Genomic DNA, 21488 nt, shown 5'->3' with positions numbered 1-21488 from the left:
GTCTGCTGACCGCAGTTGTACAAGGTTTTACCTCCCCTAAGACACAGCATTCTGTCAATCTAGCCTGCCGCAGACTTTCTAATTATAGTCCGCAGACATGAGAAGGTCAAAAGCCTATTAAATATGAAGATTAAAATTCCCTTTGCATATTATGAGCTACCTCCACCCATGACTGGCAATTATTTGCTAACTCATGCCAGTGTGCAACATTTCTTAGGAGAAGAATTTGATGTGTCAATTGTGAGGATTGTGTGTGTGTGCGTGTGTGTGCGTGTGTGTGTGTGTGTGTGTGTGTGTGTGCTTGTGCGTGTGCGTGTGCGTGTGCGTGCGTGCGTGCGTGCGTGCGTGCGTGCGTGCGTGCGTGCGTGCGTGCGTGCGTGCGTGCGTGCGAATGGGTGGGTGGGTGGGTGCCTTGGCTAAACAGTTACACATTGACATTGTGCTTTGTTGACATCTACTTGCACACAGTCTTTTGTACTTCCCATAGAATGAAACACTTATATAACATTCAACCGAGAGGCTATTTTGTATCTTATAAAGACTCCAAATGGCCTCTGCTCCTTTGATCACAAACATGGTGGAGTGAGTTTGGTATTTCAATTTTCTTTCTTTCCTCTTGCAAAGCAGTTCCACTATGGGAAAGTGTTTTGAGAACTTTATTTTGGATGTGGATGTTATCCACCCAATGGCCAATGTCAAAGTAAATCTTCACAAGTTGATCTGCAGCGGACTCCCTCCTAACCCTAGGTTCTCTGAAAGTCTAGCCCTGGAGTAGCATGTTTTTGTAGTGAGGAAGAAGCACTGCAATGTCAAGCAGGTTCATCACAATAAACACCGCCCCCCCCCCTCCCTGCTTTCTCAGAGAGACTGCTTTAGTCACCTTCTTTAAAGAACCCCCCAAAAGATGTGTAGACAGATGCTTCAGTGGACCAGCTAAGCTGTTGCTAGCAGACATGGTCTGTTATGAGCCAAGGCCATGTCAGTCAACAGGATCGATCTGGCACAAAAAAAAAAGTGTTCTTTTTATTTTTTGCTATAGGTCTACTCTGGGATGACTTCCAGAGTTATAGAATCATTTCTCCATAGTTCTTCTTCTCCTAAAGGCAAATCCCTATGGCCACAGTGTTCGCCAAAACTAGTCTTAGTTTAAGGTTTTAGTAAGAAGATTTTAGTTTAAATTCATTTAATTGTTGGCGTTGTATGGCAATGTATGAAGTGGGCTTAGATACAAACTCAACCCAAGTTCCACCTTACATTTGAGCAAACCGCAACCTGAACCTTAACTCATTTGTAAAATAATCACAGCTTTCAAATTGTCTTTGCATTAAGCATGCAAACACACCCACACATGCGCACACACGCACGCACGCACGCACGCACGCACACACACACACACACACACACACACACACACACACACACACACACACACACACACACACACACACACACACACACACACACACACACACACACACGCAGAGAGACACACACACACACACACACACACACACACACACACACACACACACACACACACACACACACACACACACACACACACACACACACACACACACACACACACACACACACACGCAGAGAGAGAGACATAACTTCCATGTCTGCAGATAATTAAAGCTGCGAGGTGAAAAGCACTTTATCAAATGAATGGCTAAAACAGTGCAGCCCATAGTGATTATCAGTATAGCTGTGGAGAGTCCTATGAAGAAGACTGGGGATGCAGCTGAGGGCACACGTAATCTCTAACTGGATCTAATTGCTAGGTGGAGGGTGGGCTTTGGGGGGGGGGGGGGGTGCCATATTTATGAAGGTAAACATGACACCGAGCTTCCATGATGCCTCCTCACATGTGGTTTGTCAATCCTGGGTAATCTCAGCTTGCATCTGCTCCTCATGAAGGCAAACTAACTGGGGGAATACAGTATTAATTATAACCAGTGTGGTTGAATGGATGTCTGGGGGAATCAGAATGGCAGTGCGTTGTTAATTCTTTTTGCCCTTCCATGATTCCTGTATATGTTTGAGGTCCCGTGCAGGACCGGGCTTGTTTAGTGTTGGCGTTGATGCACATGCAGGGTCTGAAGAGAGACCCTGTGAAATGAGCGTTGCATTTTTATTCATATATTCCCAAATGTAACAATGACCCTGTCTGAGGCCTTACAAAGGGATAAGTGTGCTACAGCGGCTATCTTGTATCCGCACTGTGATCAATTTACTTTGTGAGACAAACCTGTTGTTTTGCTGACCCCGCATCCCCCCCCCATCTTTTCTCTAACATAAGTCCTCTCTATTGGAACGTGTTATCTCTTATTGTGGTAATGATGGTGTTATTTGATATTGGCTTTGTTGTCCGCGTTTGTGTATTGTGCCCTGCATGACAACTGCACAACACACAATATGACACTTCATATCCTGTGGTTGGCGAGGGTTGTTGTTCGTTTTGTACATTTCCAGTGTGGCAATCAAATGGTTCTGAATTCTCGCTTGTACGTGTCTGTGCGTACGTGCGTGCTTTTTTTTTATTTCCGGGGCCGAGCGTTTCATCTCCCTGGACTTATAACCATACACTGGATCACCTTGTTCTCAGTTTTAATTTTAATCTCCGTTTGATGTCTTCTTCCACTGAGGAGAAAGGTGCCTTAATGCAAAGACATCACCAGGAATTACAGGAGGTCCTCCTGCACACCGTCAGCCACACTTTCTTGTGGCTTCCTTAAGTAAAGCTGGCTGCTGCCAAAGATGAAGGGATTCTGTGAAGTTTTTTTTTTTTTTACATAGACGATCATGCCTGATTTTTAGTTTTTTATGTCCTCTGCGCTAACCTTTGAACACAGGATGTGTTTCTCAGTAGAGTAATTAGCTTAGGGCAGTTGGTTCTCAAACTTTTTTTTTAATTTCAAGGACCCCAGTTAACTCTGAGAGTGTACGGAATGGAACCTGTGAGGGTCCATTTGGAACCCAGAGGGTACCGGGTCCCTGTACCTCACTTTAAGAACTAGTTCCAAGGACCCCCAGGGGTCCTTGGAAGGTTACCAGGGGGTCCCCAGCTAAATTAGTTAATTTAGCGTCACAATCATTTGAACCACTTTAACCATATTTTATACTTTTTTGGGCGGTGAAACCGCCCCTATAAGTGAGATTTGGAAAAATGTACATTTTCCTGCGCTGTGATCTGGGCCCAGGAAATTTGTAGAATTATCCTGCGCTGTGATTGGCCAATCACAGCCTATTCAGGACTGTGATTGGCCAGTGTCACATGACACATGTGCATAGCCCTATATAAGCAACCATAACTTGAAAAAAACCAAAAATTTGTTTTTTTCAAGTTATGTTTTTGTCCATCATAAAGAGTGTTTCAATAAATGTATTTATCCTTTGTACATGATTGATCGACTCCATTCAGTATTGTGATTAGCTAGCAAGACACCGCCCACTTCACACAGGGTGTGATTTTTATATTGGCTATACTATTTGGCTATTCAAAAATAGCAGATAATACAAGATATACGAGCTGGATCTGCTTTTTTTTTTTTATCCCTGGCACAAAATATTTTTTAGATGGGGTGTCCGCAGCCATTTTGGGGGTCCTTGACATTAAAAGGTTTGAGAACCACTGCATTAAGGAACCGGAATCGTTAAAATCTTAAAGGATCCCAACCCTAATACAAATGTATGGAACGGCTTTACAAGGGATGATGAAGATCAACCCAATGTGGAGAGAAAGTTCCATTTGGTTCCATTTGTACATCTCTCAGAGTCACAGACCTGTAAGGGTCCATCTTGGAACCCCTTCAAAGGAACCCCTGAGGATCCCTGGACCCCACTTTGAGAATCTATAGTGGCTTTAGGGTTTAGCCATGTCTCCGCTTCAGCACAAACTTTTCAAAGTAACGAGCATGGAGGATCAATACTTTTGCAATATTACAATCCTCAAAGCATTATTCTAAATGTGCGTGACTCAGTTGCAGTGATTACTTAAATTGTGTAATGAGGTCATCGAAGCAAACTTATTTTGAGCCATGAGGCTCTAACCCCCCCCCCCCCCGTTTCAACTTGGGTCATAATTCAGCGATGACTTGGTTGAACTCATTGCTCTGCATTTCCAAAGAGGAAAGTATATTAGGGATTATAAATTGCAGAAATAATAAATGACAAAGCACTTTTTGCCCTGAAATAACTCTTTCTGAGTGTGTGAGTGAGTGCGCGTGCGTGCGTGCGTGCGTGCGTGCGTGTGTGTGTGTGTGTGTGTGAGAGAGAGACAGACAGACTGACAGACAGACAGACAGAGAGTGGCGAACTCATATACTGCTATAACTGGACTTCCAGATGATCTCATTCACACAGGCCAGTAGTTCATTATCAAACTAAAAACGTTGGTCGACACGTAGCTTCCTGTCTGCCATTATTAGGTGCATACGCAGGTATACAAAAGAGGATTATTGTGACCAGAGACGATTTGTTGACCAGTGTTCTATGTAATGCACATCAGCAGGTGGATTTGAGGAGACAGAAAAATACACAAGCCTCCTATGAGAAGCCAACGCATTCTGCAAAAATAAAAAAGAATTAAATCCCCCAAAAGGCTGACACCTTTGAAACTATGAAGCCCCTGCACATTGGTGGAAAGTAACTAAGTACATTTACTCAAGTACTGTACTTAAGTACAATTTTTAGGTACTTTTACTTTACTGGAGTATTTCCAATTTTCTATACTTTTACTTATACTCCACTACATCTCAGAGACAAATATTGTACTTTTTACTCCACTATAATTATTTGAAAACTTTAGTTACAGTTACGTTGTAGATTTGTATTATTATAACAAAACATACATGAACCATTTCAGCCGAAGATTTTTAAATATATTTTAGACATGATAACTTGTGAAACGGGACATTCTGCATAATGAGTACTTTTACTTTTGGTACCTTAAATATATTTTGAGATCAATACTTTTGTACTTTTACTCAAGCAAATTTTGATTACCTGACTTTTACTTGTAACAGAGTGTTTCTACATTGCAGTATTGATACTTTTACTTAAGTAAAAAACTAGTGAGTACTTTTCCCACCACTGCCTACACACATAATGACGTAACACAACGCTTGGAAACCATCAGTGTGACGCCATTTCAGAACCGTGAGGTGTTAACGCGGGGCCTCACATGCACGTCAAAATAGCAAGAGATCAGTGTGTGTCAGTCTCTCTGCTCCCTTCCCTGTGTGTGACGTGAAGGCAGAGTGGAGGGAGAGCCAGGTGTGAAGCAGAAGTCACTGCATTCCTCCTCCTTCAGAGAAGAGCTTGGGTCTGCTTGTACCTTGCCAGGATGTCACTCGATACAGGGCTGAGGAGACAGCTCCACGCAGCTTGACTGGCAGCTTCCTCTGTCAAATGTGTCACAAGATGTATCTCTCTCTCTCTCTCTCTCTCTCTCTCTCTCTCTCTCTCTCTCTCTCTCTCTCTCTCTCTCTCTCTCTCTCTCTCTCTCTCTCTCTCTCTCTCTCTCTCTCTCCCTCTCCCTCCTCCCTTTCTCCCTTCCATATCTATATCTCACACTGCCTCTCTTCCAGTTGTTTTAACCAACTTGATTGTTTAATTTTTTATATTACATTAGACAAACAAGAGACAGCACCCCCTCATGCCCCTACTGGCCACCGCCTGCAAGACAAACCGAGATAGCGAACAACAATACTGTATACCAGGCAAGAAGATAAACCGAATAGAGGGAATTATGAGTAAGAAATAAGATTAAAATAAATAAATACTCTCAGCACAGAGATTGAATGTTCAAATCCCAGTCCTTCTATAGTTTAATGCTGGAGTGTTTCAACTTTACTAACTGAAGGCTAACATACAAAAGAACACTTCAAAAGTACTAAGACACCCACATAGAGTGTCTGAGTGATGGTGGAGTGGTCTAATGATTAGGCTCTCAGTACAGAGGTTCTGTGTTCAAGTCCCATTCCTCCTACAATTCAATGCTGGAGCAAATTTCAAGAATAAAATACGAAAGGACAACTCAAGGCACTAAAAGACACCTACTGAGGGCCCAAAGGTGCCTTGGCGCAATGGTGTGGTGTGCTTGACCGGTTGCCTCTGCTACAGACAGTTTGCAGGTTCAAGTCCCATGTCATCAAGGTACACGGAGGGACCTCCCTCCCCCTGTTTCCTAAGAAATAACGGTGGGGGGGTTATGTCTGAAAGAACCCTGTCCAGTTTAGGTTTTACAGAGAAAAAATCGAAAGTAGATTTCAGTACACAAAATGTGTTGCTTTGTGTGTTCATGTTCCTTTATGCCGAGAATGTGGTTTTCTCTATAATTTCATCTGGGATGTCCCTCACGAATAGAAAGGCATCATTTAATTTCATATATCGAGAGAGGATGAGAGAAAATACAGTTGTTAAAAAATACATGATTGATTGATAGATATTTTATAATCAATAGTGTATTGGATTATGATTATTGTATTGTATCATTTTGGATAATTGCATAAAGTATGATGTATTTGCTCAGAGGGGACAGTTCTGTAACTGCCGATATAAGATGTCCTTGCTCCCTGGCCTACTCTTTCTTACCCATGAAAGTTGTGGCTACAGTTTATCCATGATGCCTCAGCCCAGACAACCTTGCCACGAGATGAGCTTTCGCCCCTGTTCATGTTGATATTATATTGTGGGGTGGGCTTAATGAAAGATAAACTGTCTGTTATATTGGGGAACATTTTGTATTACCAGTAGAGAATATTTTTGATGCCTGTACCACCTTGTCTCTCCTGTGCAAATAAGCTCAAGTAAACCTGCTTATTATTTAAGACTGACACTGTGTTACTTATTTTTACGGTATTCCTAAAAAGATGATTCTCGTTTTTCAGTTTTTTTATCAGGGAGATAATTTTGTTGAAAAAATCTTGAAAACAACGTATTGTGAACCTAGTATCGTGATTCGAATCGTATCATGAGTTAAGTGAATCGTTACATGCCTACTCGTTATGACTTGACTTGCATAAATCAGCAGGGGCTAGAGAAGAGAACATGCATGGCAAAAATGATGATGAAAATATTGCACATTGCCAACAGGAGGCCAACATGCAGTAAGGGGACTCAACTGTCGCTCGGATTGATCAAAGCGAAGATCCTGTTCATGTAGGGCAGGGACACTCAAATAGCTGAACCTGTGGGCCACATTAGCTAAATGGCAAGGGGCCAGGGGCCAGTTGATAAAATGTCAACATTAAAGGGACAGTTCATGCCTTTAATTCATTTGGGGGAATGACCCATCAGGTTCATGGAATAGCTCAGTTGGAAGAGCTCTTGACTTCAGAACACAAGGTCATGGGATCGAATCCTAGCACAGGATACTCAGCATCTGAGCATTCTGGCTCCCATGGGTTTACTAACTTTTTTCTCCTTTAAGTGCCATTGCCATTGACAATGCATTGGGCGCTTAAAGTTAAATATTTCAAAAACTACAAATTATTTCAAAGTAAAACATCTCAAGGATGCATGTCCACAGTAAGGTGGAATTTTTGAACTGTGAATGGAGTTTCTAGGTGAAAGTGTTTTTTTGAGGTCCCAAAATCTTCCATCGGCCTCCATTATAAATCTCTGAACTTTTAAAGGAGTACAATTCTAAAACTATGAAACATTTCAAAGATTCATTTTCAGGCAAACATGTCCACATTAAGATGATAATTTTAAAGTTTATATGGGGGTTCTAGGTGTAAGGGTACGGTCACAACGAAGTTTAATTTTACCTATATATGGGCAGATTCTGCCAATGCTTTTCAATGGGAATGGTCCATTCTCCGCTGCGTTGAATAAATGCACGCAGTTTTGCCTTCCTGGATGATTATTCGTGTAATGGTATGTAATTAAATATAAGATGTCCATTCTCCGCTGCGTTGAATAAATGCACGCAGTTTTGCCTTCCTGGATGATTATTCGTGTAATGGTATGTAATTAAATATAAGATGATAACTTCATTCTATCAAAAAAAAAAAAAAAAAAAAAAAAAAAAAGAAAGGCCCACAAGCCTGAGTATCACTAATGTAGGGTTTTCCCATGTAAAACCTTAGCTGGACAGGGTTCCTTCAGACATAACCCCCCCACCGTTATTTCATAGGAAATAGGGGGAGGGAGGTCCCTCCCGATGGTCCTCCGTGTACCTTGATGACATGGGACTTGAACCTGCGAACTGTCTGTAGCAGAGGCAACCGGTCAAGCACACCACACCATTGCGCCAAGGCACCTTTGGGCCCTCAGCAGGTGTCTTTTAGTGCTTTTGGGTTGTCCTTTCGTATTTTATTCTTGAAAATTTCAAAGTGCTCCAGCATTGAATTATAGGAGGAATGGGACTTGAACACGGAACCTCTGTACTGAGAATCTAATCATTAGACCACTCCACCATCACTCAGACACTCTATGTAGGTGTCTTAGTACTTTTGAAGTGTTCTTTTGTATGTTAGCCTTCAGTTAGTAAAGTTGAAACACTCCAGCATTAAACTATAGAAGGACTGGGATTTGAACATGCAATCTCTGTGCTGAGAGTCTGATCATTAGACCACTACACCATTGCTCAGACACTCCACATAGGTGTCTTCGTACTCTTGAAGTGGTCTTTTGTATGTTAGCCTTCAGTCAGTAAAGTTGAAACACTCCAGCATTAAATTAGGAGGAATGGGATTTGAACATGGAGCCTCTGTATTGGAAGTCTGACCATTAGACCTCTACACCATCACTCAGACACTCTACACAGATGTCTTAGTACTGTTGGAGTGGTCTTTTGTATGCTAGCCTTCAGTTAGTAAAGTTGAAACACTGCAGCATTAAACTATAGGAGGACTGGGATTTGAACATGCAGTGTCTGTGCTGAAAGTCTGATCATTAGGCCACTACACCATCACTCAGACACTTTATATAGGTGTTTTAGTACTTTTGAATGTTAGCCTTCAGTTAGTAAATTTGAAACACTCCAGCATTAAATTAGGAGGAATGGGATTTGAACATGGAGTCTCAGTATTGGAAGTCTTATCATTGGACCTCTACACCATCACTCAGACACTTTACATAGGTGTCTTAGTACTGTTGAAGTGTTCTTTTGTATGTTAGCCTTCAGTTAGTAAAGTTGAAACACTCCAGCATTAAACTAGGAGGACTAGGATTTGAACATGCAATCTCTTCGCTGAGAGTCTGATCATTAAACCACTACTCAGACACTCCACATAGGTGTCTTAGTACTTTTCTTTTGTATTTTAGCCTTCAATTAGTAAAGTTGAAACACTCCAGCATTAAATTAGGAGGAATGGGATTTGAACATGGAACCTCTGTATTGGAAGTCTGACCATTAGACCTCTACACCGATGTCTTAGTACTGTTGAAGTGGTCTTTTGTATGTTACCCTTCAGTTAGTAAAGTTGAAACACTGCAGCATTAAACTATAGGAGGACTGGGATTTGAACATGCAGTCTCTGTGCCTCAGCAGTCTGATCATTAGGCCACTACACCATTGCTCAGACACTTTATATAGGTGTCTTAGTATTTTTGAAGTGGTCTTTTGTATGTTAGCCTTCAGTTAGTAAAGTTGAAACACTCCAGCATTAAATTAGGAGGAATGAGATTTGAACATGGAGTCTCTGTATTGAAACTCTGATCATTGGACCTCTACACCATCACTCAGACACTTTATAAAGGTGTCTTAGTACTGTTGAAGTGTTCTTTTGTATGTTAGCCTTCAGTCAATAAAGTTGAAACACTCCAGCATTTTTAAAGCTGTAACTTTTCTCTTCTACTCCGGATTTGAAACCAACCCTCTTGCATGAGTGCCGTTTTTTCTACCCCTGAGCTAGTAGAGCCTGCCCGTTTGCTCAGGCACAGCTGTGCTTGTGACAGGAATAAGACAGGGCCTGACATCCCTGTCACAGATGCCTGGCCAAAAGGATACTTTACTATTGCAAGTAACAGCGCCAAAGTACTGTCCGGGGGTTGCTGAAATATGCGTCAGCAACACCCCTCACATAATATTTTGTGGTTATTTGGTTATTTTGTGCTGCACCACTAGGCTATACATATATTAATTTAGTTTACTTTTTAATTTTTAACCAATGCTGCACTGATTTTACTTGTGATAAAAAAAAAAGCTGTATAAAAAAATACAGCAATTAATTGATGTGAAAAATAAGAAATGTACTTTTACTTTTACTTGTACTTAAGTATTTTTAAAAGCATGTGCTCTTGATTACTTAAGTATATTTAAAAGCAAGTACTTTTTTACTCTTGAGTAACATTTCGACTGAGCTACTTTTACTTGTAGTGGAGTAAATTTAACCAGGGAGTATCTGTACTCTTACTCAAGTACTGGGGTCGAGTACTCTGTCCACCTCTGCTTATTTGTCATATGGATTTCTTATTGGCGTACAGTTCACATCACAACTAATTTGGATGTTTTGTTTTTCTTTCTCTAATGTCAAAATGTTGCCCCCAGTTGCAGGGACTAAAGTGCATATGCTTACTTGCCTAGCGACTCAGTGTAGGGGTGCCTGCCTAGTCGTCAAGTGATTTTAAAAGTCATGCATTTGTGGTTACTTGATAATCAAACTTGCGACCATTCATAATCAATCCTGCACTTTATTTGACAACGTATCCTGTACTACTTTAAAGTAATACTGCACTTTATACACAACTCACTTTAGTATACAAATATATATTGCCCTGTAAAATGCTTCTATTTTCTTAGTGCAATAATATGAGGCAAGTAAAAGAAAAAGTTTAGTCTTAGCTTTAAATAGATATACTTTGCACCTTTTGTACCTGTTTGTACCTCTATTTTTGTATTTATGCTTTGTTTTCCCTGTGTAATGTATCATAATGTACTCTATTGTCTGCTTGTTTTATGTTTTTTTGTTGGGACTGCGGATGTAAATTGGCATCTTTGCTAAGTCTAAATAAACAAATAAAGTAAAGTAAAACCTTGCCCATAATTGACTGAACCAAACCGAGCACTCTGGGGCATTTTCAGCTGTAGCCTCCTGTTGTGGTAAACACACAAATGGAAAAATAAATAAACAAAACAATAAATGGTGAGTATGAGGGACTTTTTGCATCTGTGTTGATGACTGTCGATGACAGTCGATCGCACGATTATGAAATAACCGACCAAATTAAAGTCATGCGTTTTAGACCATGCGCCACCTTGCATCTAAATAGGGCACTTATTCTGTCAAGATATATGTATATTTTAGGCCTGGACCGCTGGCATAGCCTGACAGCATGTCGCAGGTTCGAGTCCGGATCCCGACGGCCTTTGCTGCATGTCACTCCCCATCTCTCTCTCCCCATTTCCTGTCAGCCTACAGTCCTATCAATAAAGGCATAAAAGCCAAAAAATATATCTTTAAAAAGAGATATATTTTCTTTTTCTTTTACCTTTGGGGGCAAGCCCATTTCAATGCCTGAATAACAGGAAATCAGACTTGGCTGTGCCCCTTTATGCTAATTTACTTCAGGGGTCTGACCCCTAGGAGAGCTCCTATTCAACTGAACAGCGATCCCGCTGACATATTTTCATATTAAATTGAAAATTGTCTTAGAGAGATTACTGCCAGTGTGACTGAGGTTGAGAGTCTCTGATGATGTAATGCTCATTCAGAGACATAGTACATGATATTACATCATCTGCACTGTTTAGAGAACCCACATATATTCACTCAAATGTGTGTGTGTGTGTGTGTGTGTGTGTGTGTGTGTGTGTGTGTGTGTGTGTGTGTGTGTGTGTGTGTGTGTGTGTGTGTGTGTGTGTGTGTGTGCGTGCGTGCGTGCGTGCGTGCGTGCGTGCGTGCGTGCGTGCGTGCGTGCGTGCGTGCGTGCGTGCGTGCGTGCGCGCGTGCGCGCGCGCGCGTGCGCATGGGCGTGCAGCACTCACAAACCCATGCACATCTAGGATAATTAAGCTATTGCTGCTCAGGCACCATTGTTAACATTCAGCAGCCTTTTCAGAACTTTTGAATGTGCCACTAATTTGGCAGCGAACGGTGCCTTTTATCACGGAGCAGATGCTTTTCAATCATGTGAGACACTGTGGGGAGAGCGGGTGTCTCGGGACAGCCTAGGAGAGTCGTGGGGTGAGTTTCTGGGTGCTTGGGGAGGGGGTGAGGAAGCTTTCAATGTTTCTGCACACGAGGGTGGGCGTGACGAGACCAGGGTGCAGGAAGAGGCAATTATATCCACCTGAATAGTTGTTTGACAGTTTTATAGTGCAACATCTAGTTTCTCTACCCTCCATATCGACATCTGTCTGGGGAAAAGAGGGCCATTAGTTCCGTCTAAAACACATCTCAATAATTAATGTTATGCTTTGGGAAATCGCTGAATATCCTGGACGGAGGTGTCACGGGTTGGGGGCCATTGTTTTGACTGGTCTAACGGAACGGCGGGACGGTATTAAGTGGTCTGGATTTTGTTTTTTGAAATATACATAAATATAAATTTGATTGGGCAACCGAGGACTTCGAATGTCAATAAAGCCATTGGAGTGTATCTCTCAGTGTTTACCTGTAAACAATTAGAATTAATGAGAAGGTAACTGGAACTCTTTTAGCTACATTCGCTCAGAGAAATGTCAAAAAAAGATTCATCAGCAACACATAATGATCTGGACAATTGTGAGAAATATATTTGCATTGAGGCAGTGATGCATTTTATAAAACAAAACTTGCAGACAGCAAACTATGAACCATTGTTGGTGTCTAAGAAGGCAGTCATAAATACTTTTGATTAGTATTGTGTCCCATGTGATTATTTATTGTTTTACAGTGAGAGCTACTTATAGTCAAATATTTTTAGAGGTCAAATAATCAACGAGAAGCTGGTACAATTAAATTGCAAGCAAACAACAGTTGTCGGTTTTGAGTGGAAAGAAACAGCCATCGGTACATGAATGCTATACACGTTGCATGGCTGTACGAGAGCGGCTTAGCTGCTTTGTTGTGGAATTTGTTTTACAACTGCTTGCTAGTGTTTGTTATTCAGCACAGGGGCTCTTAATGCTAGTTCGCTAAGCTAGAGCCAAACATTATACTGAGTTTACCAACAGATCATTTTAAAAAGCCAGATCTACCTGTGTCATTATGTTTCTGTACCTATGCAAACAGAACTAAACCACTTCTCCTCTCACCGTATGTCAACCTGCCTTCCATAGATAAATGAATGATATATATGCAGTTTTTGTTCGTTTTTTGTTTCGTTTTTTTTTTACAGTGTAATAAATACTGTTATATGGTCACATTCTAGCATGAATGCTAAATTACTTAAATCTTTAATCTATCCATTGGCCAGTGGTGGAAAGAAACTAAGTACTCACTCAAGTACTGTACTTAAGTACAATTTGTAGGTATTTTCACTTTAATGGAGTACCAATTTTCAATCATTTTACTTCTACTTCTACTTCTACTAAACTATAGTGACTTTGTAGATTTGGATTATTATTACAAAACCACTTCAGACCTATTATACTTTGACAATTTGAAAATAACCGATCTACAGTACAAGCTCAAGCTGTGAGCTTTTCAGAGGATTTTTATACATTTTATACATTTTGAAAACCTGTGAAATGGGACTTTATGCATAATGAGTACTTTTACTTTTGGTACTTTAAGTATATTTTGATGCCAATACTTTTGTACTTTTACTCAAGTACATTTTGTACACCAAACTTGTATTTGTAACAGACTATTTCTATAATAGGGTTTTGGTAAATGTATGTAAAAGGTTCCGTGAGAACTTCTTCCATCGCTGCCATTGGCTCTCTTACTCATGTGGATGTATGTACGCTGACAGTGTTTTCACCGTACAGTGAGAAATGGCCCCAGGTTAACATTACATCTGCTCTCAGCCAAGTTGTAGGTTCCAATCTCCTCTGTTAAACCATCTGTAGCAGATACCGTCAAAGGTGTTTGGAGAGTAAAGAGTGCGCACAATATATACAGTAGTCCTTTCATAAATCACAATATTTTATGCCTATGGTGTCATCTGAAATGTTCGCCAAATGTAAATCAAGGTATGAGATCAATGAGGCATTCCTGTGAGCTTTGTCAGAGCCTGCAACATATTTCATCGCAGGTCACATAAAACAGCAAAAAAAAGACAGAGCCACTTTCCATTATGGTCCATAATAAGTCATCTGATTATGTCGCTCCCAATGTGGATTAATCGTTGTATCATTTAGATAGAACACTCCCCATGGGGGGGGGGGGTTAGAACAGGTCACAGGTTCACTTAGCTCGAGCAATTCTCAAATTCAATCCTTTATTTCGCTTTCTGCATGAATAAAGCATTTGTAGTCAGGTGTTTTTGAGTCAAGCGTGTGTCTACTGAAGCCTGCTGGGAAGTAAATACAAGGGTATACACCAATTGGAAGCAACATGATTGCAGTTTCCAGACACCAGAAGAGGGGAGTTTCCATGTAAGGATATCGTTGCTGTCGGGCAGAAACCTCTTATCTCCATATTCTAACTTTTCTTTTTTTCTTTTGGGGGGGGGGGGGGGGGATTAATGTGATCGGAACAGCTTCACACAAAAGCATCAAAAGTAGCAAATCTACAAGCTCGACTTGAGCTTGTCGATCTGCAACTTTTGCTGATTTTGAATCCTGGAAAGTAACAGTTTTGGACATATGAGGTTTCCACCCGACAGAGACGATAATGTAGGCTATACCCCCCCCCCCCCCCCAAAGTACATTTGACACGCCCATGCTTTTCACATAGAATGAGTTTCACAACCGTATTGTCGTGATAATGTTCTATTTATATAGCTGATTCTCTCAAACAAAGCCCCGATGTATTGGAGCTTATCTAGCAGTGAAAATTCTCATCGCTATACTTACAATTATGCGTGAGTATCATCACTATTTAGCTGAATACCCTGTAATATTAGTGCTTCTCACCGTGTATTAAGGACTACGAAAATTACAGGTTGGAGGTCTACCTCACGGTTTTATGGTGTTTAAGTGCTGATATTGATGGGAGGGTAATGGTAGTCCTCGGCCCTAAGTGTAAATAGTATCTAGGGTGATATTTACTCTGTTATCATGTGAGGTGGAGAGGTACTGGGGTAAAGGCAGGAGAGAGAGGCCTGACACAGGGCTGTGTGTGTCTCTGTGTGTGTGTGTGTGTGTGTGTGTGTGTGTGTGTGTGTGTGTGTGTGTGTGTGTGTGTGTGTGTGTGTGTGTGTGTGTGTGTGTGTGTGTGTGTGTGTGTGACCACACATGGGAGGGCCACTGCCTGAGCAAACTAATGAGGCTTTTGTTTCATCTCCATCGCCCCAGCGACAAGAGCCGATAACAGGGGAGGGAGGCTTCTGGACATGTTTGTTGAATCGCTCATTCATTGTCCATTCAATTCCTCTCTGGAATAATGATAACTGAAATAAATAAATACTAAACATGTGTACAAACACGTTTATTATGATCCAGTATACATGAGGGGAGGGGGGGGGGCAATGAAATACTATCACTTGCAATTTCACTTGTTGAATTCCCAGGATAATTTGAAGCTTGCACAACATATGCCTTGAAGTGCAAGTCTTTAAACCGCAGTAGCTAAGTATTTTTCTTTTTAGCCGCCTCCTCCTGAAACTTGTTGGTGTTTCTGAACGGCAATCTGAGTGTGCGATCAAGAGGACCTGGCTCTGCTCCACAATCTGTTCAGCTTGGCTCCATCGCTGAGACCTCAGCGCCACGGAGGGGCAGAATACAACCTGAGAGGTACGACCGTAGCTTCGCTTACACGTCCAATCAATCTGCCTGGCAGCTCCTCTGTTCATGCTTAAGGAGCTGTTAAATTGTTTTGGTTAATTTAAATCGGGAAGCTCTCGTTACGCAAGATCTCCTGAAACGGCTCTCTTGACACTTGTTCTGAAGGGTTAAGATTTTGCATTTTCAATCCTGCGAGTTAACCCCCTACTACACCACTGCCCCCTCTCTCTCTCTCTCTCTCTCACACACACACACACACACACACACACACACACACACACACACACACACACACACACACACACACACACACACACACACACACACACACACACACACACACACACACACACACACACACACACACACACACACACACACACACACACACACAACTTCTTCATCCCCTTGCAATCGGCCTCCTCCTCTCCCTAGGTAGTGAAAAACGTATAGCTGATATCTTTCAATCAAGAGCTCTCCTGTCCTTGCAATCACAGTGTCATTGTTCGCCTCATGTTGTGGAAAGCTCCTTTGACAGAGTGCTGTGATGAATCACCTGGCTGAGGCTTTTGGAAAGGAAGGCTTCAGATCCCATCGCCCTCTTTTTCACAGTGTTGGGGAAAAAAAACAACATTCAATTCATTTCTCCTGCTCTTTCATGTCTCCTGTCGCTTTTCATTCGTACACACACACACACACACACACACACACACACACACACACACACACACACACACACACACACACACACACACACACACACACACACACACACACACACACACACACACACACACACACACACACACACACACACACACAGTGTTTTAAAAGTTATTCACTGCAACCCCTTCTCTTTTCTTCTTGCTGAGCTTCGCAAAGCAAATATCTGGCGGGTTTAGCTCATAAAGGAAGCGCTTTTACTTGCTCAAGGTGCTGACGGCAAGGCACACTCTGTTATGTTGGAGGCTTAGAAAAACAAAACTTAGCAGGGCTGGTCTCGGCCGCCAAATTAAGTGGCGGAGGCTTTTCTAATTCTTCTCCCGTTCGTCTTGTGGAAAAACGAATCCCCTCACTCTTTTGTCCACGTAAAGCCTTAGCAATGTGGAGAAACTTGTGCTCTTTTTTTCAACTTTGTCAATTTCTTCTACCTTTTTTTCTTTTTCTAATATCAACTTCCAAGAGTGAAAAGAGAGGGACAAATATAAACTTGCAGGCGCAGCGTGTGAGCACATGATCTGAGGTCCAAGGTGAATGTTTTTTTTCAAAAGGGTGAACACATCACACAAGCAAACCGACTGACTGGGGGAGAAGTGCAAATGACACTCCCTTCCACGGAGGCAGAGGGTGATTTAGAGCACCTGTGATTTCACTGCACACGAGCACAACAATGTGCATGCAAATCACGGCCGAGGCCGCTCATTGTACCTCTATGTTGACTCTTATGTGGCCAGAACATGTGTCCACACATAATCTTAGACAAGCAATAAATTAGCACAACGTATCTCGCTACGACTGCAACGAGAGCGTTGATGATATAGCAAGTGAGGTTTGTAACCTCATGCACAGTATCAAATCCTGAATGAATTAACCCATTTAATCCGGGAACGCATCTCTGTCATTTTTCTTTGGCTATTAAAAAAAATAGCAGATATACAAGCTCATAGTGCAGCACCTGCAGATCTGCAAAAAATGTTTTCAATTTGTGCACATCTTTGAATATATATATATTTTTTAAGCAATTTTTTTTAACTCCAATATTTGCTTCTGGTGGGGTCCTTGGAACAAAATATTTTGCCGCCCAAATACATATCATTTTGGGAGTCCTTGACATGAAAAAAGTTTGTGAACCACTGATATAGCAACATACGTTTTTTTCAAAAGACTGTTAGCATTTAGAAGACATTTGTAGAATCCCCAAATGCAAAGATTTGAGTTTAAAAAACAATGCTTTAAAAAATATATATATATTCAAAGATTTGCACACATTTTCACGATTTTTCAAAAATAGCAGATCTACAAGCCCAAAGAAAAATGACACACGGATGCGTTCCCGGTCTTAATGGGTTAACTCTTGGGAGTGTTAAAAATGGGGATCCTAATAATGGACCCGTGGTTTTTTATAGTGTGAGCCATGCATGGCCAAGGGGGTTGGGTTAAGGTAAAAAAAAAAAAAGGGCGGTCGATGGCTGAGTTCCATGCATGGCAGCCAAAGGTAATTTATAGATTCAGACACATTGTACCTGCCAGGCGGGTGTGACTCTCACTCCGCCCCACTCCTCCAAATGCAGACATAACAAGCTTCCTGAGTGATGGGACACAAAAACCTTGGACAGGCCTCAATATTACCTTGACACAAAGAATCTTTAACCTTAGCCAAACAGTTCAAACTCCACATCAATAACAACCAGATCAAACTGTATAAATACTATTTTACTTTCCCCCCCATCTATATTTATCTATCAAGAAAGAAATTCCTAACCACACACTGGGGGAACCTGCCAAGCACCTCGGGGCATGACTTTTTCTACACTATCGAGCAATTAAAACACTTATTTCAGCACTATACAACTTAGGTTAATCACATTGTGTTGGGGGGGAATGGAGTACATGATGATTAACGTTTGGAAGAAGCACCGTAACAGTGCTGTGCACGCACACACAGTATACATAAACAGGATATCAGTAAACCATTGTCATCACAGGCAGGGTTTGATCCATGCCTCTGCTTTAGATATCTCCCCCTCTGGGTCATTCATTTTGATCTCAGGTGGGGATGTGTATTATCCTTGCTTCTGGTCAGATTTAATTAAATGCATGCATTTCCTTGGAGATATAGACTAGTCTAATATGTTTGATAATTTACGTTTGAAAATATCACAATTTAACAATGTAATTGGAATGTATGTTAGCCATATTAACCCTGGTGTTTTGGGCCATTTAAAAAAAAATCTTTTAAAAGATTTAACTGGAAAAAAGGCAGTTAAAAAAGGGACATTTTGTGAATAGCGAAAATAGCACATCTACAAGCTACAAGCATCTACAAGTTTATAGGGCTTAAGTGATGGGACAAAGTTTAAGGCTTAAGTGTTGAAGAACCCCCCCCTCCCTTTACATAATCGGACCCTGATCATAGGAGTATTTCAAAAAAGATTTATTTGCTTTTCTCTGCCTTTTCACAGCCTAGATTGTATTTATTGCATATGGGCCAAGATGAAACTTTTGTAACAAATGTATTATCAGGCCACGTTTTCTTGTTTTGTTTTACATTGCTTCTTCTTTATATATGATCACATGCACAGTTGCTCTCCAACATTATCAGTGGTCTTTCTTTGGGAAGAGTGACTGAATGAGGTGATCTGTACAATCGGCTGCATAGAATACGTGCAGTTGTGTGCATGGCGGGTTAGGGAGACCTGGACAAGCCCTACCGCCGTCTGCTTGCAAGGAGGCCTGACACCTGGGCAAACACTGCATCCCGATGATCTGTCATCAGCTATGGAAACCAGCACCAACCTGGTCGCTTTTGTCAGCGCACAAAAGAAAATGCCTCAAATTAATTTAGCACTCGGCATTCATCTTCGGCGGGAGCTTAAGACCTCTCTTCTGAGCTTGCGAAACGGCGAGGGGGGCCTTCGTGTAAGACGTTTGGCTCGTAGGCGCAGCTCGAGCACGGTTAAGACGTGACATGTTGACTGTTTTGTCAAAGTGTGTGTATCCTGTTAATTCAGACAGTTGGTAATACCTGGGATCTGTGGAGCCCTCAGATGTAATGCTGTATATACCCCTCGTCTCTGATCTCCTTTCTACTCAGCCTGTCCTCCACAATGACAGACCTCTTGAGGACATACAAGATAATTGTCCCTCAACGTTCTCTCGCCCACAGACAACTTCAAACGAGAGCATTCCAAAATTCGAGATTATGTTAAGCGTGTGTAGAGATGACTTATAGGGCACTCAGCGGTGACATGTTGTTGTGTTTCTAGTGGCCAACTGTCTCAGTGACGCATTGCTCAGACCTAAAAGGTAAATATTCATACTGTCTGGAATGCAAATGATTAATGTGGGCATTGCATCCACAAACCTTCTCACCTGTGGACACAGCATGTGTTCTTAACATGGTGTTGTCAATGGATTCTGGATAACTGGCCAGTTTGATTCACAATGATCTATGCTAATGTTCTGTATTTGGGTCTGATGTTGATCTCAATTTCAAGAGTCATAGAACACTACTAATGTTTGACTGATATTTTATATGAAAAAATAATATGCTAACAATACAAAAGTGCTTGAAATCTATTTGAAAAAAACGTGAAAAACAGTTTTTATTTGAGAACGTTTAACTTGAAATATACAATGAACAAGCAAACAAGTGAACTTCATTTCATGTAACCACTTAAGCCCTGTTCAATATATAGAACATAAGTGTTCTGTGCTACATTGACAGCACAGTGATGTTTACCAGCATGATGTGCATAGTTTTCATGCCAGTCAATAATTGCACTTTGTCTATAACTGCACTCTTTATAGCACTCTTACTGTATTTATGGTTGTTGGAATTTATTGCAGGTATGAGTGCCGCTGTAGTTTGCCACAAGGCATTGCCCACACAAAGGAAGTAACCTGGATGCCATTTCCATGGAAACGCAATTTGGCTTGTCTGCAATCATAGCGCTGTATAGCTATGGCTGTCATACAAAGCCATTCAGGCTGTTGAATGACGAGAGAACCTTGAGAGAAGATGGAGGCAGACGGAGCCCATTCTTCTTACTGCTGCATTATAAAAGGCACAGTGCTCAGACTTGATTGCACACCAAAGGAACTTGTCCTAAGCTCTTTAGACTTGCCCCGTAATCCACCAATGTGTGCAATATGACATGGATATTTTGGCAGAGAGTATAGGGCACGCTACTGCACTGCATTCTGTTGTTCGCCTAATTCACTGTCAGCGTTATCCCTCCAACATCCACCTGATTATTCTTCACAATGCAGGTTATCACATCATACACTTAAAAAGGGAGAGTCGGTTGTATTGTCTGGATGTATTTGAGTGGCAGGGCTATTGGGCAACAACATGCAGGGCCAGATGTAGCGAGATCCAGAAATATCTGGACATAGGTACTTTTTTTATATTTATTTATTTTTGAGTGTCATCCTTTCTAATGAGTCTGGGTAAACAAGAGCCGTTTATCAAACCCGTGTCAAGCCGTCATGCTCATGTACAGTACCAGTAACAGAGCTTAGACATAAGCACAGTATGGATCACTTCTTACAGTTCCCTGTAAGTCATTTCTCAATCAATTGGAACATTTTCAAAGACAAACTTCAGCTGCTGTGTGGGCCACGTCGCTTGAGCTACAGTAAATGATGCGTTAAATTTGAGGAGGCTGATTTGTCCAATCTATATACCCGAGTTTAAATTCTCAAATGGATTAAAATACATTGTAGACTTGCCAACAATTACACTACATTATTCAGCAGCTGCTAGTGGATTACACTCTCTTCCTTCTAGTCAATTGTTTTAGCTAGTGGGTTGAAAAGAAAATGCCACAAATACAATATACCTATTAAAGGTAATTGAAGTACTTTTTGGTCATTCTTTTTTATTAAGGTAACAGTACCAGTTTACAATTCATAATAAATGAAAGTAGCTGTTTGTGATAGAAAACCAGGCAGAGATCAATATATTATTTTAAAACAGGAAATTGTCCTGAGAATA

The 21488-nt window shown here is 41.3% G+C and overlaps 1 protein-coding gene across 1 annotated transcript in view; it reads left to right on the top strand.

Moving 5' to 3' along the window:
* Window positions 1-21488, top strand: part of rnf32 (ring finger protein 32) — a gene marked incomplete at both ends in the record, with an annotated part of 84581 nt that overhangs the window by 18036 nt on the left and 45057 nt on the right. The gene's annotated exons all lie outside the window — the stretch shown is intronic.

The sequence above is a fragment of the Gymnoscopelus braueri genome, assembly GCF_963280865.1.
Source record: "Gymnoscopelus braueri genome assembly, chromosome: 21".
NCBI classification, from domain to species: domain Eukaryota; kingdom Metazoa; phylum Chordata; class Actinopteri; order Myctophiformes; family Myctophidae; genus Gymnoscopelus; species Gymnoscopelus braueri.
This window is presented reverse-complemented; position numbering and strand designations above follow the sequence as displayed.